At 38.1% G+C, this 23308-nt stretch overlaps 1 protein-coding gene and 1 long non-coding RNA gene across 3 annotated transcripts in view; one reads left to right on the forward strand and one right to left on the reverse strand.

The window, feature by feature from the left end:
* LOC149775420 (low-density lipoprotein receptor-related protein 2-like) overlaps positions 1 to 23308 on the reverse strand; it is a 233125-nt gene that overhangs the window by 106927 nt on the left and 102890 nt on the right. The gene's annotated exons all lie outside the window — the stretch shown is intronic.
* Positions 709 to 22893, forward strand: LOC149775421 (uncharacterized). Its single transcript, XR_016416526.1, has 5 exons — positions 709 to 1625; positions 2145 to 2266; positions 12733 to 12847; positions 22224 to 22330; positions 22783 to 22893. It is a non-coding gene; the product is annotated as an uncharacterized LOC149775421 (long non-coding RNA).

The following is a 23308-nucleotide window of genomic DNA, read 5'->3' on the forward strand; positions in this document are numbered from 1 at the left end:
AAAATACTTTTTATTTTTTTTGGGAAATGGGGGCATCTGTCCGTTGCCCCCCCCCCACTCCCAAAAAAGTGTGTGTGTGTGTGTGTGTGTGTGTGTGTGTTATTATACCCATTACATTACTTGCAAAATATATATGGTGCTGACATTTTCGGCAAGAGGGAGACCTACCGATATTCTGCATATAATTATTTTAATGTTTTTCAGAGCGAGAGTATTGGGGCCTGATCTGTTCAATATATTTCTCAACTGATACAGCAGGTATAATCAGAGGCGTAGAGGGGGGGGGGGAAGGGGAGTACATATGTCCCCGGGCGCCAAGGTACAGGGGCGCCAAAATGAGGCTTACAACGTTACATTATAATAAGTAAACAAGGGTAATATTCAAAAATGTGATTAAACGGGGAGGGGGCTGGGGCGCCAATTTTATAGTTCGTCCCCGGGCGCAAAATATCATAGCTACGCCTCTGGGTATAATAGAGTCCCCCCCCCCCCCCCCCCGAGTTTGCCACAGAGCGCTCGTGTAATATACGGTTTAATACAAAATACATGATTGTGGGCAGGAATATACAAAATTTGGTCGATATACATGATCGTTGGTATCTATTCAAACGAGGGCCATGAAATACATTAGCAAATTCCTACAGTATTTTAAGGCAGGCGATTACGAATTATTTAAACCACGTTTTTCATCTGTCACAGATTTTATAATCATTTTGAAGTGGCTGCTTTATCTCGAGGAAAACGAGCGGTAAGTGTTATACAAAACAAAATCTTAATAGCAATTTGATCACTTTTGCGTCATTTGACAGTAAGAATAGTAATAAATAGAGGATAATTTCTTTTCCTACGTTAGGCCTAATACCTGGTATGTTTTTTAGTGTGGTACACACACAAAAAACAACCCCAAAACAACACTAACAACATTTTAAAAAACCCACAAAAACGAGTGCCGTGCCGAAGCCACGGGCTAAAATGCTTTATTATCATTTTTTTTTTATTTATAGCATCAATCACAAATTGAAATATATACAGTATTAGCGTTGGAAAAGAAAGTTTTCTTTTTGTTATATTTTTTTTTCTCACCCTAGCGAAACACTTTCTGCAAATGACCTTAATAAAGAAAAATAATAAATTAACCTAAACCACTTTGAATGTCGACCGTATCTTTTATTTACACGGCATCATGCGCGGAAGAAAATACCAACTGAACCGGGATTTCAGACAGCAGATGAATTGAAGTTGATTCATTGAACATCATTAGCAATTGTACAATCAAACAGATGCAACAATGAAAAGTGGAACTATGAAAAATCGAGAATGTTAGATTTGCGAAGGATTTATTCCGAATCATTGTCTGCTAATAGAGAATTCATGTCAGTTGCTGTGTCGGCGATGCCCACACAGCGCGCCGTCCAAATGTGAAGTTGCGTTTTGCTGACAGACATAACACTGTGCCATAATTTATCTGATGGCATGTAAAGAAGCTGCTTAAATTATAGTATTTAAAAGTTTCTTCATTTTGTAAGAGCTCAAGAAATTAATTCTGGTTTGAAAGACAAGATGACGGTAAAACTCAGAAGACGTAGCTGTACAGTACCGTTGGTGTTGGAGACGTCATAATAAAGGTAACTGCGTTAACTTCGCTTTTTGTTTGGTAATTTGTTGGATATTATCTTTTGCTGATCTTCTTTGAGCTTGGAGTAAATTTTACATTCTGAACATTTTTATTTGCACTTATCTGCTTAATATGTATTGCTGGGATATCATATAGAATATGAAGTCAGTATAATGGTACTATATTACATATTTGAATGATAAAAGAGTGGTAAATGATATAATGATAAACTACAAAATAAATAATTTGCCCAATATCCCAAATATGTTAATTAAAACAAACATTGAATGTAAATTCAGATATAATGAGCAGTTGTAAGAAGTAAGAAATAACATTTTATCCATTGAACCTGTTATGTGTTATCATCATCAGTTTTAAAATAAACACATGGAGACAAGTTTGCTTAAATTTTAAAATTAACACACACACACACAAACACACACACACACACACACACATATGGTATTTTAATCTAATACAGAAATGGTGACATTGATATATGCAGACCAATATTTTTTTTCTTCTACAGATATAAATTAAAAAGCCTAATTCTGAGAGTTTCACCTACAACATTCATGATGGGAAAGGGCCACTAATTAAGAGCTGACATATGTGGAAGAAAAATACCATCCATGTTGAAAAGGGCTAGAGGTAATGTGAGAAAACATAATTTATCAATCTTATTTAACATTATTGTTGATATTTTATCTCAACTGGTCAAAAGGCTAAGTGGGTTTATGTAATGGTCCAGAGTGTGTTATTTATTTCACATCCCCTTCTGTCTTTCAACAGTAAGAAATTAGCTACTTTGGAGTCCATAGTTCTGATCAATTTGTTTATATAAAACTTGGTTTTGGGCTTAAATCAACATCTTGGATAAATCTAATAATGAGCAAAATCCAAGTATATACATGTGATCATGTATAAGATTAGTTGAGTTTTTTAACCAGCCTAAAAGCCATACTTCCACAATATAGGCTAAAATCATTAAGTTGTCCTTGAAGTTTGATGAGTGTTAACCATTAATAATAATAAGGTGATCTTTCATCTGAGTATGTTACCACCGCATGCAATATTTATACATGTAGTGCAGTTTTTACTAAACGTAGAATACATGCTTATATAAATGAGATCTAGATTGAAGAAGTGAAGATGCATACAAATACATGAGGTTATAACCACTACTGCTGATTCAAGTTTGATCATGCTTGGCCATTGGGCTTATAGAGTCAAGTTTCACAATGATGCTTATTATGAGTGTGATAAAGGTATGGTAGTGAAGTGACCTTGCATCTGATTGGCAGAGTTTCTTATGATTTGCACAACAGTGTTTATGATCCAATTTAGATCTGACTTGTTTAATTATTTGCTTGTATGTCTGAGGCTATAAGCAAAATCTATGCATATAATGTGGTGGTTCTACATCTCACTAGCCATTCTTGCTACTGCTCTTAAAACTATTTCTCATTAATTTCATCAGACTTGGTGAATAGATTTATCTCATCAAGATATAGCAAAAGAGCAATTTTGTAAAAAAAATATTCATTCATATTAAACTCAAATTCTGCATCTGATTGGTTGACCTTGCAAATAATATAAGGGCTCTATTTCTGACAAAAAGATTATTTTGATCTAATGTAGCAGAAATGCTTATATGATCAAAACATTGAACATATTTGATGACAAATAAGAAATAGTTTTTCATGCAAATTTGATAAACATTGATAAATCGGTTCATATCATTAAAAGCTTGGAAGAGTTTGATTACATGTGAGACCATCACATATTAATCATTCTTTATTTAGAGAATTATTTTTGTCAGGATTTAGTAAAATATGTAAAATCAATATGGACTGGTTTTGTTATGTACAGCAACACTAGTTGTTTACTGAGTACTGAGGGAATTGGAGTAAGGCAAGGGTACATTGCAGTAGGTAACCTGGTTGACTTGATAACAGGATTTTAACACAAACATTTTTATCAGGAGTCTAGCATACTAACCATTGATTCACTGCAGATCCTGCCCCCATTAGTTACCTTTTAATACATAAAGCATTTGGGTTTTTTATGTCACAAATCCCATAGGGATTAAAATTAACATCATAGGTCTCACTGGATAGTTTCGTATTTTGACATCCCTCTAATTTTTAAGGTAGAAGGCATGAACCTAATTATCACAAGCCTAGCATTTATAAATTTACACATAAGCTAAATCTATAATGTGGTTCAGATTTACTTTGAGTTAGGCATGGAAATAGGTTGGCTTGTTGGTGACTGCCTGTCACAGTTAGATGAGCATTGGAGATCATATGCGTAACTTAGTCTGCAAATGAGCTGCCGACTTTTATTTGTGTCTGCTACAGAGGTAAATATAAAAAAATCTTGATGGTAGAGGGATGATGAAAAGTATGCTAATTTGTTATAGTACTAGTGAACTTTATTCATGCATAAGGCACATACTGATTCTTTTAGTTGCCTTGTCACAGAAAAATATTGAAAATAGCTATTTCTAGTAAAAAATTAATGTAAAATGTACCTGCATCCTTTGACCCTACCAGAACCAAACTAAAAGCTCAAATTTGTGCAGCTGCTTTTGCTCATCACAAACATAATTGGGAGTATAACTGCTAACCCTACCCTCTAGCACACATTTCATTCATTCATTGGATTAAAGTCACGTGCACCTTTCGGTATGTGCGACTGTTTAGTTTGTACACGTTTGTGTACTTTTTGAATTTAGCGATTAACTTATACAATGCCCCCAAGCAAGCAAGCCGAAGCCCAGGTGCCCCAAAAGGTCCCGCCCAGGCTCTCATCGCTGCAACCTTCTCCATCGTTGTACTCCGTTGGTGGTCTGTTTCTGCATCCTGCATCTCCTTCCTCTCTCATTTCAGGCAGTAACCGAAGCACACCAGCAGCAGTATTATGAAATTTTCGTTGCAATCAATGCCCAGTTCCCTATATTTATTGGGCTATTCCTGTACTATCTTGCCAAACATGTGATTGTCACATACGCTTCAGATATTCCTGAGTTGTGAATTTTCCTATCTTTTGTAAGGTCTATTAAATTTTGTGTACTTTGCGTACTTGAATTTTCCGAAAATCTTTTCACATCTAGTAGGCTTTTAGTAGCCCTTTATTTTGTTTTGGAGATCTCAATTTGGTTAAGTATTTCGTACGTGTGGCTTTAAACCAATCAGTGTGTTTCAGGGCCAGTAAGTTGTTGGTCAAAAGAGGGCTTTCGTGGGTCAGAATGAAAGCCCTATGTGGTAAAATTTGTTTGTAAAAAAGAAAAAAAAAAAGAAAAGAAAAGAAAAAAAAGGTGGGTAGGGAGTGTGTATGCTATATTTGTGTGATGGCTATAGACATTTTTGTTCGTTTTTCTGCTTTTCCCACATATCCCGACAACACACATTCACGCTCACTTTCTCATTCACACTTATAAGTAGATGTGGGGGGGGGGCCTTATTTCTTTTGTTTGATTTCGGGAAGGCAATTCTTTTCATACTGGGGGGTGGGGGTGGTTTGATTATTTGAGGCATACTCTTTTCATTGTTTCTGCCTTCATTCCCCAAGGTCTGCAAGTGTCCTGTTCTTTCTTCTTTTACTGCCTTAGGACGTTTAACTTCATCCTGTGCCTTTTCCTGCTCTTCTTTATTTCAGCTCTTTCTGCCTTATCCCGTGTCCGTTTCTATTTTGGTCTTCTCGTCCTTTTGATACTGCCATGTTCGCCGTGAGATGTTTTCTTCGAGGGAGGTGGTTTGATTGCCTTTGTTTCCCTTCGCTTTGACCACTTGGCTATTTACCTGTTATTTTTGTTTAGCTTAGCTATTTGTGATTTATTTTAATGTATATTTTTTTTATTTTTATTTTTTTATATTTTTTTTATTTTTTTTTGATCCTACGGGACCTAGCATGCCGTTATAATTCCGAAACAGTGATTTTGTAATATTTTGTCCTTATCTGGTTTTTATTGTTCGGGTTATGAGCAGCGGTGTCAGTCTGTGAACCCACTAGCCCGAGCCGGCCGTCACAATTCCCAAACAGTGATTTGTAATATTTTGATTGGTTTTTTTCTTTTTTGGTTCGATCTTTTAGGTTTATTGGTTTTAATTTCTTTACATGGTCTCTCTTTATACCCAACCCTTCATTCGGTTTAGATTTGTCCCCTTTTGCCTATTTTGTTAATGAATGTCATGATGTTATTATAGGTCATTCCTATGTTATTGTTTTTTGCCACAAGTAACTCCGGGTATGTCCACCGTTCTCCTATTTGTTCCTGTTGAGATTTTAGTTCGGCCCTTTCCTGGTTGTATTTGGGGCATATATTTATTAAGTGTGCGATTGTTTCTGGAGTTGGGCAGTAGGGCCAGTTTTCGGTTGGTCCCCTTTTTATGTGTTTCCCTGCGCATCCTGCCAATAGTGTTTTACCTGTTCTTATTCTATTTATTATTGTTATATCGTATGGATTTTTGAAGGTCGGACTTTCGACTTTTCTACTTACTTTTTTCATCATCGTGTGTATTAGACTGTTTGCATCCGATTTTTCCCATAGCTCTTGCCACATGTCATTGATCTTGTCCCATGTTATTGATTTCAGTGACGCTGTATGCTATATTTTGGGCTTTTGGTTCGTTTGTGGCGTTTTTTGCTTCTGCATCTGCTTTGTCATTGCCTGGGATTATGGATGTGAGAGGGTATCCATACGAATTCAACGTGTTTGTTGTTTTTTTCAATCTCTTTAAGTAGCGATCTTGCATGATTAATCATATTAGGTCTGCTCTTGGATTGGTCTGTTGCTAACGATTGTAGTACACTGTAAGAGTCGCTTAGAATGACTGCCTTAGTTGTGGGGTATGTTTTGACGTATGTTAATGCCATTAGTATTGCCATGAATTCTACCGTGTATATAGCGCATTGGTCTGGGAGTCTTTTTCCAACAGCGACATCTAATTTTGGGATCACTATCCCTGCTGCAGTTTTATTTGGATTTTTGGTTTTTGATCCATCTGCGAAGATTTGCGTGTATGTCTCGTATTTGTTGTCAATGTACGTTAGTATTGATGCTCTTAGTCCTATCGGGTCATTTTGTTTTTGTCCTAGTTTACGTAAGCTAAGATCTATTTGTGGTGTGGGACAGGTCCACGGGGGGTCTGGGTAGTACCTTATTTTTTCTGGGTTGATATTTGCGATTTGAAATTTCCTTTTTAATTCTATAATTATTTTCCCACTAGGTATTTTTTTATTTTTTCCTTTTGTATCGAATGGTTTGTCGCATGCTAAGAGGGCTTGTAGCGTGAGGTGGTTGGGTTGGTGTATTGATATTCGAGTCGAGTATCGCAGCATCAATTCCTTCCGCCTTAGGTCTAGCGGGGGTTCTCCTACTATTATTAAGATATCTTGTGTGGGGGTACCATTTAGGACGCCGGTGCATACCCTTAGCGCTTTTGATTGGACTGTGTCTAGTTTCTTTAGTAACGTGGCGTTCGCCGCTCCATATACCTGGCAACCGTAGTCCAATTTTGCTCTTATAAGTGCTCTATATAGGGTAACGAGTGTTTTTTGATCAACCCCCCAATTCACCCCTCTGAGGTTTCTGTGGAGGTTGATGTCTCGTTTGCACTTCGTTACGAGTTCTTGGATATGAGCTGCCCACGTGAGTTCATGGTCGAATACCATACCTAGGAGTGTCGCTTGTTTTTCGAATTTGATGGGTACCCCCTTTAGGGTTAAGTTTGGAGTGGGTGGGGGGTGGCCACCTCCCGGATTGAAAACTATGCCTACTGTTTTTAGAGGTGACAATTTAAATCCCCATTTATCTGTCCAATTTCCTATATCGTTTAGTCCTTTTTGTAAGTGCTTGGTCGTTTCTCTGCTGGCTGGGTTGCCAGTTTTCCATACGGCGCTGTCATCGGCGAATTGGGATAAGTCAAGGTGGTTGGGTTTTACCGCTGTTTCCAGGTCGTTTATCATTATATTAAATAAAGTTGGGCTGATTACGCTTCATTGTGGCGTGCCATTTTCCAGTTTGTATCGTTCGGAGTAGTCTTGTCCTAGTCTGACTTGTATCTTTCTATCGGTTAGGAAGTTAGCAATAAATTTGTATATATTGCCAGTTATTCCGTATGGTTTAAGTTTACTTATCAGTCCCTTAGTCCACATTAGATCATATGCTTTTTCCATGTCTAAGAAGATGGCTGTAACATATCTGGATTTTTAAAATTTTTCTCTAGATGCTAATTTGACAGCGGTTTCTAGTCTCATGAGTTGGTCTATTGTGCTTCGGTAGTTGCGAAACCCGCTCTGTGTATTAGCTAGTAGTCCTTTGCTTTCTAAATGGTATTTCAGCCTGTTGTTTACCATAGTTTCCATTATTTTACATATATTGTCTGTTAGTGATATGGGCCTGTATGATTTTATATCGCTTGAGGGTTTTCCAGGCTTAAGAATCGGGACCACTACTGCCTTTTTCCATCTTATAGGTATGGTACCGGTTTCCCATATTTTATTAATGAGGTTAAGTGCAATTGTGACAAGTTTTTTGGGTAGGTTCTTGTACATTTCATACCCCAAAGTATCCTCCCCGGGGGATGTGGTCTTTTTGCCGGCGAGGGCCTTTCTCCATTTGGCTTCTGTAAACGGAAGGTTTAGTGGGCCGTCATTATTTCCTGCTTCCTTTATGTTGTCAGAGTTGCTTTCCTCAAATTGCCTTTTATGATTTTTAAACTTATCCTCTAAGTTGGTATTGCTACACATGTTGGCGAAATAGTTTGCGAATAATTCTGCCTTATGTTTGTTGTTTTGTCCAGGTATGTTGGGGGTTATTGATTTAGTTTTGCCTCTCATTTTTTTAATTCTTTGCCACACCTCCTTCGATTTTGTGTTAATATCTAGTTTTGAGCAGAATTCTCTCCATGAGTTTTGTTTAGCTATCATAATAGTTTGTTTGGCAGTTTTTTCCTTTTCCTTGTAGTAGTTAAAGTCCCTATTATTTTTAGTTCTTTTGAATTTGTTTAGAGCTCTTTTTTTCTCTTTAATTGCTATTTTACATTCATTATTCCACCAGGGCACCGTGGGTTTGGGTGCTACTCCTTTAGTTTTAGGAATTGTTTCTTGGGCCATTGTGTTAATGGTTTCTATTAATTTGTCATTAAAGGTGTCAATGTCCCGGTGATATATGGTTTCTGGGTCGATTGAGTCACCTATCTGTTTGAACCTAATCCAGTTGGCTTGTTCGTATTTCCATCTTGGTGTGAAGGACGCTTTATTTTGAGGTATTCTAATTTGTATTTCTATATTTATAAGGTAATGGTCACTTCCCATAGGGTCGCTTTCATCAACTTGCCAATCAGAAATGCCTGTTAATCTTGGTGTGCATAGAGATAGGTCTATTGCTGATGTGTGGCCTGTTCTGTCATCTATCCGGGTGTGCATTCCGTTGTTTAGAAAAACTAAGTTGCATTTTTGTGCCCATTTTTCTACAATTTTTCCTTTAATGTCCGTCTTTTGACTCCCCCATAGTTCATTGTGCGCATTGAAGTCCCCGCATATTACCACCCATTCTCCACAGTCTTTAATCATTTTGATTGTTTCGTCTGCACTTAAATTGCGCTGCTCATTTGTTTCATAGAGGTTAACGATTAGTACCTGCTTAGTTTGAGCGGTTATTTTGACTATCTGTATTTCGAAGTCATTGGGCGGTCTACTATCTGTTAATTTATGCATTTCTGATGTAATTCCATCTCTAACAAAGGTTGCTAACCCCCCTCCTCTTGCTGTGGGGGATCGATGCTTTAGGTATTTGGTGTTGTAGCCTATGATGTTTGGGATACGTGAGGTATCATTTAGGTGGGTTTCCTGTATGCATATAACATCTGGTTTTCTTTCCTGTTCAAGTATTTTGTTATTTAGTTGGTCAGCGTGGGCCCTAAGGCCGCGTGCATTCCATTGCCATATTTTGATTTCTGCTCTGGAATCCATCTCTAGTGCAAAAAGTCTTAATAGTTTGTTTAATTTACTGTTGTTTTCGTTTTATGCGTGTTTCCTACCAGTGAGGGTGCTACCTATTTATTTTGTTTTTGGTATCCTGATTTTTGTTTTGGCCTGCTTATAGTTTACCCCATGGGAGATCATATATTCGACTATTAGGGCTTCTCTAAGAGCCCTGGGGCATTCTGCGTGGTTTGGTTTGTGGTTACCATTACAGTTAGCGCAGTGCTGATTGGTGGCGCTACATGTTTTCCGGTCTGGGTGGTGAAGACCACATTGATTGCACTGGAATAGGTTTCCGCAACTCTTAGAGTAATGCCCCCAATTTTTGCAGTTGCCACAGAACCGTGGTTTGTTTTTGAAAGCAAAAATTTTTTTAGCCTCGAGTTTTTCGGCTATTTTGATAGTTTCTGGGGTGGCGCCCTTAAAAAAGAGTACCACTGCAGTGCTATCCTTTCCCCTTCTTGTTTTTAGGCGGATTGCTTTCTCTACTTCCTGTCCTTTACTCCTTATGTAGTCTACTATTTCATTGGTTTTATTTTGAGTTGATACGTATATGACTCCTTTGTTGTGTGTTTTTGGGGGGTTTGGGTCTATGTGTTGTTTTGTTCTGTTGTGTCTAGTGACCTGAACATTTATTTGGTCTATTCTTTCAATTTCCATATATTTGGCAATCTGTTGTTCAGTGGTGCATTTGATTATCAGCAAGTCGTCTCTAGTGCTTTTAAGCGTGAATTCTCCTTGGTGATGTTTGTTCAATTGCCATGCTATGGTTTTAAAGGCTAACTTCGTTATTTTGGAATTTACTCCCTTGACGAAGAGAGTCAGTTCAGCGGGGTGTTTCTTGTTTTGGATATTTTGCAGACTGGTCTTTTTTCCCCTGGTGTTTGTCTCTTTAGCTGACTTTGTTTCGTTGTCCATAACCGGCTTGCTGGGTCTTGTATTCTGACAGTTAGTGTGTTCCTTATTCTTTCTAACTGGTATTTGGGATTTGGTTTTCCTATTATTCTTACCTTTTGTTGAGTCGTGTGTGACTGCTTTATTTGTGGTAGGGTGAGGGCGTTCTGTTTCATCTAGTAGGTTCTCAGTTTGAGTCCCCTGGCTGCTAGTGTTTTTAACCAGTGTGGTCTGGGTTGTTTTTGTGCTTGTTGAGTATTGTTCCTCAGTTTGGGTACTCATGTCGGATGTAGTTTTGCGGTTACTCGGTAGATTGTCCACATTCTCGTTTACGCTTGGTGACAGGTAGAGTCTACTCATCGAGTCAGTTGGGGTCGAGTTGAAAATTGGCGTTAAGAACTGTATCTGTCGTTTTTCTCTTAGGGGGGATGAGACTGCTTCGGAGTAAGTTTGCCTTAGTTTATCTGCCTTTAGGTTGACCAGGCAGCTGAGATAACTATTTGATGATGTGACATTAATTTTGTTGTTATCCATCTTGAGTTTCTTTATTTGATGTAAGGTATATATGACGGGATATTTCTTTAGTTTTAATCCTGGGTTTGTTTTGATTTCTTGCAATTTATTTGAGTTTAATTCTAGCTTAAAGCTATCTGTCTTAACTATACTTTATTCTACTTAGTACTATGAAAAAGCAACAGCTGTAAGGGGATATGCAAATAGCTTTTATTCTGATTTGTGTAATTAATTATTATATTACTATTATCCAATTTAAACTTATTGAAAATTATTTTCTAGCCAAATGGTCAAAGTAAAAGGTTTTACTTACCCCGATCCAATTTTCTTTTTAAGATCTTTAGAGTTTTTAAATACAGCCTTCTAATTATATAAGTTTCATTACATTGGTCAATAATTAGTCACATGTGATGACACTTGTAACTAATCAAACCACAGCAACTGAGAGCAGACTAAGCACTGATATTTATATGGTACAGTGGCAATATGCAGTCTGTCTGCCGCAACACATGAAACAAACTGGACAAATCTGAAAGCCTTGAATTTGACTTTATTTATCTGTATGGTAGAACAGAACCTGAGTTGAAAAGCTTTTAAAGAAAGACCTTGATATCAAACCTAATAATAACTGCAGGAGTTATATTATGGATAATTAACCATTCTCTCAGTTTCAAACTGGGCATTCCATCCCATGGGGTTCTAAATGTAAACCAAGTGTAACTGATATCCTATTGAACTGTAAAGACCATAGCAGCACAACAGCAGGGGACCAGGTATGTCCAGATCCAGAAATCACAGACCAGTTTCAAACTGATGATGAACCACATAAAAATTACACATCTGCTAGAACTTATGTTATGAAGATAACTTAAATTGCATTATTATTAATCCTCCTCCTCACATTCATCATAATTGAGATGCATCATATATGTTTTATTGTAAAATAGTTTATGCAACATAATTCAGTGAAGACCTTTGCTGCCAATTTACCAGTGAACCATTTGTTTCAATGAACATATTTTATGTTGTAACAAGGAGCATCATTTAAACATTATGATACACTTATCATACCTGTATATGAAATCTTAATACTAACACTTATACTTGCAATACTACTACTAATAAAAACACCTGCATTGATAATTTGATTATGTTCAATTGGACTTGTATCTAAATGATCACCAGCTGTATGAAAAGACATATTTTAATATATAGATATTGGATGGAATACTAGTTACCACAATTGAATAGTCATATGATAAATGATATATTATTTTAAACAATTTATATTTGCAGTGAAACATACTTTTACATTATTTTCACTTAAATTTCATTTATAGAGCAGTATACTCTGCATTCATTAAATTACTGAAATGGTTATAATACAACAACAAATACTGCAACTTCCAGAATCACAAAAATCAAAAGATATAAACAAAAACTTCCCTACATGTATCAACAGTTGTCACTTAATAGACAGAACTCTGAAGATTTAGAATAGGATGTTAACAAATTAGGTATTCAAGTTAAAAAGAAAAAAATACCAAGTAAGCTTACTACCAAAAAATCAAACAATAACAGTGAATTTTAGTACATTCCCAGGAAACAGAATATATGATTTTTCTTAACTTGATCTGATACATCTTAAATCTATAGAAAATGATTCATATTGTATGACTAAAATATTATGTAAACAAAAATTCCATCACTTTTTTCAGATGCAACATGCATACCCCAACCCATCCTTCTTGATCATAAAGTATACCAGCATTCCACTATAAGATGGGGAGCTGTAGTGGCTCAGTGGTTAGCTTTCTGGACCTGTGAAATAAGGTAGGTTCAAATTCTACCATCAGACCAACCTGGGTTAGCTACCATGGTGTGTCCTTGGGCAAGGCACTATACTTAAAGTGCCTTGGCACTAAATAACTTACTTGTGTTGGTTTACCATAAAAGGCCAAACCAAACACAAAAAAACAACAACTTTAAAATATGAGTTTTGTCAATACTAAGTAATTGAAAATCATACTGAAGAAATGTTTTTGTTAATACAGATTAATGGATCTAAAAAATCTCTTTCTTCTGCAGGAGTTTAAAATGTTAAATTAAAAAGGTCATGGTACACATTGCTTTGTTCGTACACATCAGGCTCCGTAACCCATATCCAACTAAAAATTTTAGTAGAGTCTGAATAAAACATATTTTAATCTGGATGATAATATTCTTTCTCCATTCATATATTACACCACCAAGATTGATCCAAATAAGATTACATTTTACTATAACACTGAGGATGAGTATGCCTCTTAACAACTTACAAATGTGGAGAGAATGGAGTTAAACTGAACTTTGATTTCTTTTCAACCATAGCACAAGATGATCATTTATTATGAAAAAACCTGAATAAAGTTGGAGTTCATAACCATGACAGTCTTGATACAATATAAATTCAATATATTATTGTTGTCTTGAGGTATAGTTCTGTATATTACAATCTCACACAAGATCAGGGTATATTTTAGTACCATACAGTTAATTCGGGATTGTATTAATACCTATTCTGGTGAATGAACATTAAATAAGATTTACTATTTTGGAACCAGTTGCAATAAAGTTTACTAAACAAGAGAAAATATGACTTTACTATAATATCTAAAATGTAAAATCTGCAAACAGAATACTTGCTTGACTTTACACTTCAACTATATCATAATATTTATTTGAAATGAATTTATACAAATGGCATTAAATTTGGTTTCAGGCTGGTAATGACAATGGTAGTAGTGAATAGGGACGGTCTAGGGACTAGGGAACTTCCATGTTAAAAAGGGTATATCCACTCTGGGGACTATGTAATTTAACATGGGAGAAAAAAAAAAAATATCCATTCTAGGGACAAGGGGAATTTAACATGGGAGAAAGAAAAAAAACTATTCACTCTAGGGACAAGGGAAATTGAACATGGGGAATAAATCGTGGGACTGTCTTGGGACTAGGGGAAATGGAACAGGGTCGGGACCCTATTTTAATAAGGTCCCGACCTGATGGGTCTATGAAAATGGAACAGGCGAAAATTGAAACAGGGAGGGGTCTCTATTTTTTTATTATTTTTTTAAACAAAAAAATAAAAAAAGGGGTAGGCAATTGAAAGTCAAGATCTTTTCGAGAGATAGGAATGGCCCTGAAAAGGGCCTTTGGTTTTATGTTAATATACCCTTAACATAAAGGGCATCTGTGACATCTTCTTCTTGACCTTAGGCTGTGCCTGACTGCAGGACCATAGATTAAGACTCTTTTGAGGCATCCTTGATGCTCCACATAAGATTCTTCGCATCCACAGGCTGGTGTCTGTCCTGTGGATAACTGTCCAGTTGGATCGGACATACATTGATATGTCCGTCCGGAACATCATCGAAGACACAAGCGTTGAAGATTGTACATCGGTCCACATGTTGGGGTGCTGAGTAACAGGTGAAGGAATGCAGTGAACTGTACTTATTTATAGGGGGAGGAAGGATTGAAACGGATTGAGTTTGTTGACCAATCCAAACACGCGTTACAAAATTCAGTCAGCCCACGTCCAATCCGAAGAGAGCAGTCTGTGACGTCACATAGTCTATATAGATTCGCTAGCGCCTGTGCGTAGTCAATCTAAGCGACAGTTTTTCAACATGACGGAAACTCAGAAAACGATCAGTTTGGGTGCACTGATGGTGGAGACTACCCAAGGGAACCCAGACTTACTTTCAGAAGAGGTGAATTGGGATTTTGTGGATTTTTTTACCTTGCAAGAATTTGTTCCTGAACCTTCGTCACCTTCTCCTTCATTACCGCACATGGAAAATTTTAGACAGAGACAGAAAGAAGAATTGGAGAAATTTATACAACAGCAAAAGGAAGCGGAACAAGCTTTTCTCCTACAGCAACAGCAGCAAGAAGAAGAGGTAAGAAAAAAACAAGAAGAAGAAGACACAGCAGCAAAGAAACAAGGGTGTCAAAATCAAACGGTCACGGTACTGTTAGACATTTTAGTTAAGAAGTCTGAAACAGATGTATCAGACTTCTTTATTACGGCCGAAGAGAATACGACCTTCCCAAGCTAAACACTCCAACCCTGTGACTACACCTACTGCACCATCCTTAGTGATTTCAACGAAATCATCATCAACAGTACGCAGTCCAGAAGTAGGCCTTGGCCATGGCAAAGGCTTAAGACAGTTAAAGTTGATTGTTTAAACTCACCCCTTACACCAAAAAAGGCCCTTTTCAGGGCCATCCACGTCTCTCGAAAAGAGATAGGCTTTCAATTGCCAATAACTAAAAAAAACCATTTTACCCAATAGTACCTGTCTGTGTATGAGTGTGCGTGAGTGTAGGTTCTTATTTTAAAATCAAAACCCAAAGACACTTACCTTTTATAATTAATTTATTCTTTTATAAATATTTACAATTCACAATTCACAACAGAGCACTTTAAAAAGTTTATAGACTTATTCTGTCTCATTGTTCACTCTCTGTTTTTTTAATTTCTTCACCGTCATAGTCTTTTCCTCCTCTTCCTCCTCACTTTCTTCCCTTCTTTTCTTCTCCTGTTTCTTTTTCTTCACCTGTCTGTTTTCTTCCTCTTCTTCTTCTTCTTCCTCTGAAGAATCCCTCTCTTCTTCTGACTCCTCTTGTTTCTTTTTTGGGCAGTCTGGTGACCAATGTCCTTTTTCTTTACAATAATAACAGGTATCTTGACTTTTGTCTCTTCTAACCCCTTTTTTTTCTTTTTTGACGGTCTGGACACTCTGAAGACCAATGCCCTTTCTTCTGACAGATATAGCAAGTATCTTGACTTTTATCTTGAAAGGAAGGAGAGTAGTCCCTCGGCTGGTCTGAAGAGAATTTTCTAATGACCCCTCGCAAAGCTCTGATGAAACGTTCAATCTTGGTAGTCTCTTCCATTGTTGTGCTCAGTTTGAGAGTGAAATGAATAGTGAAAGGACAAGACACATACCCTTTATATACGCTGGTCTGCTATGACTATAAATTAATCCATGGTGTTTAAACTTTAGTCATTTGACTTTTTGCTATCGAGATGAAATGATCCAATTCATTTGAGAAGAAAGAAGAAGAAAGTAAGAGGCAGAAACGTGATCTATCGCCTCGTACTAGGGCTGAAGTCTTGGCACAAATTCATGCCAGTGATTTTGAAGAGGACATGAGTGAACCAGAATCCAAACCCTCTAAACAAAGTTTACCACCCTTAGTCAACCCTGAAAAGTACTATGACATTCGAGAGACGGAAAAGCGTCCCTCTAGAAAATTTAGAACTACGGCTTACAAATACACAGTGAAGTTTAAAGATTTCAAGTCTGAAGTACTGTTAGAGAAAGCAAAAGGGTTCATCACCGACATGTGGGATTCTTTGCTCACCACACTCAAGCGACAATGTCAACCCAAAGAAGATGATCGCTTGAGACTTTCCATACAACATGACGGCTTGAAATCCCCTGTTTGGATCGAGTTTAGCAGCCCTGCAGAATTGACCACTTCCAAAGTCATGGACAAGATTCAACACGTGCAACAATCTAATGACCAGTTTGACATCACCGATGGAAAAGCCACACTGGACATGACCCACGTCTCTCCTCCTCAAGGGACCGGACAATGCAGAAAGACCTTATTGGTCAACAACCTTCGCATTACCAAAACAAGTCTTGTCCAAATTAACAATTTTCAAGACCACATGTGTTTAGCCCGAGCCATCGTGGTGGGATGAACCTATGCCGACAAGAACGACACGGTAGAATGGAAAAGAGCCTGGGAGAACATTCGAAAATCGAACCGAGCCAAACAACGAAATGAAGCAGAACTTCTGTTACAACAAGCATGCCTGTCCAAAGACACATCCTGTGGCATTCCTGAGATGCAAAAATTGCAAGATGCCCTAGCTCCACGATACACCTTGAAAGTGCACCCTCAAGAAGTGCGCGGGTCTCTGTTGTTTCGAGGGAAAGACTTTAAGGATGGAAAATACATTCACCTCTATCATCACGATGACCATTTCGATACCATTACCACTATCACTGGATTCCTGGGATACAAATATTACTGTGAGAAATGTGACTTATGATGGTTATAATAATCGAGAGCAACACAAACATTGTGGATCGAAATGCTCAGGATGTTTGGCCTCTCAACCCTGTCTGAGCGAAGGGCAAGAACCAGTGCATTGTCCTGCTTGTCTGCGCACATTTGTCAGCCCTGCCTGTTACCAACAACATCTGAAGATGCAAGGTTCACAGAAGAAATGTGCTTGTCAACTCCTGAGATTGTGCCCAATGTGTGGACAAGGTCTATGTATCAACAGTACCAAGGCACACGTATGTTCAGGAAAGAAAAAATGTCACATTTGTCACTGCATTGTGGACTTGGAACACCAATGCTACATACAAAAATACCAATCCCAACCAGAGAAAGAGGATGGTCACAAGAAGAAGAAAGGCAATTTCATCTTTTTCGATTTCGAATGCATGCAAGAGATCAGTATTCACATTCCTAATTTCTGCGTGGCTCATCGAGCGTGCGAGAAGTGATTCAAGAACCTATCTTGAGTTATTGCCCTCACTGCAGTAAGATTCCTGGAGGGCGTGAAAAAATCTTTCAAGGACCGAACACACTAGCCGATTTCACACAATGGGTCTTAGACCCCATCGACAAGACGTGGAGCCAAGAGGACATCGAACATTATTATGGAGATTGTCATTGTCATGCCACGGTGATGGCTCACAATTTCTCCGGATATGATGGACAGTTTCTTTTGAGATGTTATACGGAACGTGGCATCGAGCATCCTAAAATCACTTTGAACGGAGCCAAAATCATTTTCATGCAAGTGGGACAAGTGCAGTTTAAAGATTCGATGAGCTACTTAGCCATGCCTTTGAGTCGAATGCCTAAAATGTTTGGAATGACAGAAATGGCTAAAGGGTACTTTCCACACTTTTTCAATACAGAAGCCAATCAACACGCCGTTCTACCCCATTTGCCTCAGGCTCACTATTACGACCCTGACAACATGCGTACCGAACGAGAAACTTTCTACGCTTGGTACCAGGCTCACGCCTCCGACCCTTTCGACTTTCAGGAAGAAATGCTAAAGTATCGTCGTTCCGACATGGACATTTTACGGCGATGCTGTGGAAAATTTCGAGAACTGTTCATGGAACACAGAGGGGTTGATCATTTAAAAGAGGCTTGCACCATTGCCAAAGCGTGTTCCTTAGTCTACCGACAACGATTCATGCTTGAAAACACTGTGGCTGTCATCAGTCCTCAAACGACCAACTATGTCAAACGTCAATACTCGGTCAAAGCCCCATGCTGGTTGCATTACTTGTGCGACAAGGAAGACAAATGGATTCAGCATGCCCGCAACGGACAGGGCGAAAGATCATCGGAATGCATTCGGTCAATGGCTGGGACTTAGAAAACCCCAAGATCATGTACGAGTTTAACGGTTGCTTATTTCACGGATGTCCCGTCTGTTACCCTGACCGCGGCACTAAAAATCAGTTCTTACAACGAACCATGGAAGACTTGTACCAGGCCATTTGTCAGCCACGCCTAAAGTTAGAACAGGAAGGATACCAAGTGGTGGAAATGTGGGAACACAAATACAATCACTGTTTGAACACCGATCCCGAGTTTAAACGCCTCATGGAAAGTTACCAGTTCATGGACCCCCTGAACCCAAGTAATAGTTTGTACGGAGGAAGGACCAATGCCACCTGTTTGCTGTACCAAGCTGACGAAGAGAAAGGAGAAGAAATCATATACTTGGACGTGTGTTCACTGTATCCCTACGTGTGCAAATATTGTTGCTTTCCTGCAGGGCACCCACAATTGTTCACCGAACACATCGACCTAAAAAACATTCGACAATACGAAGGCTTGATCAAGTGCAAAGTTTTGCCTCCCACGAACCTATACCATCCCGTCTTACCTCGCCATTGCCAAGGCAAACTTATGTTTCCTTTGTGCCGTACTTGTGCTGAAACGTGCAACCAAGATCAACCTTGTCATCACACCCAGGAAGAACGGGCCTTGACGGGGACATGGGTCAGCGTAGAATTGTTCAAAGCTCTGAACATGGGATACCAACTGTTAGAAGTGTACGAAATTTGCCACTTTCCCAAGACACAATAATTCTACAAGGGTGACCCCACGCAGAAAGGCATTTTCGCAGACTACGTGGATGCCTTTTTGAAACTGAGCAAGAAGCCAGTGGCTATCTGTCCTGGTGTCACACTCCCGAAGACCAAAAGACATTCAGAGAGAAATTCTGGGCACAAGAAGGCATTACTTCAGATCACATTGAGAAAAACGAAGGCAGGCGATCGTTTGCCAAAGTGATGTTAAATTGCTTGTGGGGTAAAATGGCACAATGACCGTGTTTACCCAAGACGGAGTATTTGACCAAACCTTCCCGCTACTTTCAGATGATTCACGACAAAGCCAAATTCATGAAACACGTGGACGTCGTTCGTGAGGATTTGATCTTGGTGAATTACGAAGAAGATCTGAACTTTGTAGAAGATGACCCCTTTGGAAATGTCATCATTGCAGCTTACATGACAGCTCATGCTCGCTTAAAATTGTACGAAGCTTTAGAACTGTTAGGGGAACGTGTCTTGTACTTTGACATGGACAGTTGCATTTATATCGATCACCCGAGTCAACAGCACCCTGACATCGAAGGAGACCGTTTAGGAGCCTGGACAGACAAGCACCCCAATGACAAGATTCTAAGTTTCGTTAGTGGTGGTCCCAAAAATTACGGCTACGAATACTGGGCCAAACAAGGAGAAGTGCACACGAAGTGTAAAGTGAAAGGACTTACTCTGAATTATCGTACCAGTCGAGTGGTCAACTTTGGCATATTGAAAGAAGCCTTGCAGTCTAGAGATAGTGACCACCTATCAACCCAACAAGATTGTACGTTTACCCACACACCACATCGTCAGTCGACCCTTGGAAAAAGTCTATCAAATCGTGTAGCAGAAGCGAGTGCGGCTTCCCACCCACTTTACTTTGCCGTATGGACATGTCGGTATAAAACATTGGTTGTAAGAGGATAGCCACCCACCAGAAGGATGACTTCGCCGCAGCAAGAATCGAGTGAGAAATCCAGTGAGAACTCCAAGTTCAAACCCTACCATTTTCCAGTCTTCTTACCTGACTATTGTGATTGTGCCCGTCGATTGGACATGTTTCAAAAATGGCCTACGGATAGGGAAGGATTACCTTCTTCGTATGTTTTAGCTAGAACAGGATTTGTCTACTTCGGACCCGAGTCAGGATTGGGATACGAAGTACAGTGTTTCGCTTGCGGACTGAAGTTACGAATGGATCTATGTATCTACAAAGATTCAGCTATTCTGGAACATACTCGATGGTCTCCGCACTGCCCTTACCTTTCAATGGCCTTTCCACCCATTAAACTACGGTACAATTATGACGGTACCTTAGAGATGGTACCTTCCAAAACTAGACGTAAACACATTGCATCCTATTTCATTGTTGTTTCTTTTCCACATAATAGCTTATTTTTTATAAAATGTTAAACTTTACTAATCTTTTTTCAAGATCACTTTAGTTTGCAAAAATACATCTTGTCATTTATTGGCATTCTACATTGAATTTTGTAAACTAGCTATAAACCTGACCTAATTACTCAACTTAACTGCTGACAGAAACAGTCTACAGTAAATGTATTTCATTTCTATAGCTCGATGGATAAACATTACATCTTTTAAAGCTGTGCACAGAATAGGCCGACATATCACGAGTCAGGAAAACATGGGGGTGGTATCCCCTGTGTCCAAAATTAATATCATTTTGAATAGAATATTCTAGTGACAATTGCCTCTTTTCAAATGGTAAGCATTGCTTTTTTTTATTTTCATCAATCTGTCAAATTCGGTATGCATTTTGCTTTAATATTTGAGATGGAAACCTTAGGTGCATAGAAATGTCAGACAGCATTGTACATCATGGATGGTGTCCAACATACTTTTATGATCATAAAACAAAATCCCATTTTTTAGTTATGGCCACTGATTTAAAAAATATTCATCCAAGCTAAATATAATAATAATAATAATGAGGACTTTGTATAGCGCCTAATCTTTAGAAGCTCTAAGCGCTTTGCAACATTAGACAACATAAAAACATACACAATGATATGATTACAAAAACAAACACCATGAAATTAGAAAACATAAAAAACATGCTGAGAATATTTAAGGTAGTTAACATTATTAAGTCATTAAGTTTGTTTTTGTAGTCAGAATAAGTAGTTTTGAGAGCACTCTTGAATGGGATCACTGCGTCTTTGTGTCTAAGTTCAGTGGGCAATTCATTCCATGTTGCTGGGCCCTGGTATGCAAAAGAATGCTGTCCATGTGACTTTGTTTTCATAGTGAGAATAATGAGTATATGATTGTCGGAAGAGGAGTGTAAGTATCTTGCTTGTGTGTACACATAGGTGAGGTCGGATAGGTATGTTGGACTAGAGTCTGTCAGTGAAACGTAGCACAGAGAACTAATGTTGTGTTTGATTCTGGATCGAATGGATAGCCAGTGTTGGGTACAGAGCAGCGGGGAGGTGTGCTCTGATTGTGGTACTCTAAGTATGATCCAAGCAGCTATGTTTTGAACTTTTTGAAGTCTCTGCAGTAGATATTAAGATGAACCAGACAGAATTGAGTTACCATAGTCCAGTCTTGAAAGCAGTAATGAACACACAAGTGTTTTAGTGGCATCAACTGAAAGATATCTGAGAATGGAGCTGATGCGTCTCAGCTCAAGATACGCAGCCTTGCATATGTTCATGACATGTTGGTGCAATGTGAGAGTACTGTCCAGAGTAACACCTAGGTTTTGTACTGATTGTGTGAATTTAATGTTGGTGTTGCTGATATTTATTGTGTGAGGTAAAGGATGTGAATGAGAAAGTCTTTGATAAGTAAGTATGGCTTGATTTAAATTGTGTTTTTCATGTGACTTGCCAGAGATTTTTAAATGAATTGATAAAGTAACTTGAGACACATTTCAAAGTACATGTTTTAAAAATATTCCATTGATTATTGCTGGCATTTAGAAAAATGCAATGCATCCTTTGTTGTGAAACTTATTTTAAAACATTGTATTACTCATGCAGAAGCCTGCTTGAAAACTAATGGCAAAGCAAAGGCAAATGGAATGGAAGAGACCATATCAGAGACCCTCAATTATGCACCCAACCAACGCAGAATGATAAAAAACAAGGTAATCCAAATGACTCTTATTTCATCAATATTGGATTCAGTTTCATCTTTTAAAGCATAGTATTTGCAAAGCGGATGCATTTCTAAACTGATAACAAAATCAGCTTATCCTATTGCCCAGGACTATCAGAGCTAGAGTCCAGCTAACTACAATATGCATATATCTTGTCTGATCGGACAAGTGCCTCCATTTGGAATTTTTATTCACATGAAATATTTGGATGAAATAAATTCATCTTTGTGCAAATTGATTGCACCATCCACTTGCCAGAAATGACAAGTAAGTGCAAAGTTATCTTGTATCATGGCTTAACGATAGTAAGGGAAGCACAAGTGCAGTGAAGAAAATTTCATACATTTTTATAATGCTGATTAACATGACTTCTGCATATGTAACTAGTGCTGAGATGATATGACTTTATTTAAGCATTACAATTTTGTTTTAATTTGCAGGTGCCTGAGCAGAAGAAGTAATAGATAAACTTTACAGTGGAGTTGGAGACTGATTCTGATTCATAATCTTAATTAAATCTAGAAAATAAACATTAAAGTCATATTAAAATATCTGTTGTATTGTTTCCTTCTTTCATTTTTCTCTTAAAAACAAATGTCTGAACCTTTAGTCTGTAAATTCAGTGGATTCCTTATCAGCCCATCTACTTTTACTTTACACCATGCTACTTTAAAAAAAAAATGAATTATCCCCATTGGGGTAGGTCCCCCAAACCCCCCTACCTACTTTGTCAACTTACCTGCCACATTTAAATCTAATGGAAGGCCCTGCTGTAAAGCCTGTTAGTAAAACTACCCAACAAGAGGATTTCATACATTTGCAACTCCTAGATGGATGGTAATGTTTTCATTTTTGTAATGTAGATTTGGACATTCTTGCCACCAGTATGGAATATGTGTTTCAGAAACACAAGCAGCTTTCATCAGATTTGCATATAGGTTTTATATGTTGTGAGTATGTTGTAGG

The sequence above is a fragment of the Sinohyriopsis cumingii genome, chromosome 19 (assembly GCF_028554795.1).
Source record: "Sinohyriopsis cumingii isolate HCF-2022 chromosome 19, ASM2855479v2, whole genome shotgun sequence".
Lineage (NCBI taxonomy): Eukaryota > Metazoa > Mollusca > Bivalvia > Unionida > Unionidae > Sinohyriopsis > Sinohyriopsis cumingii.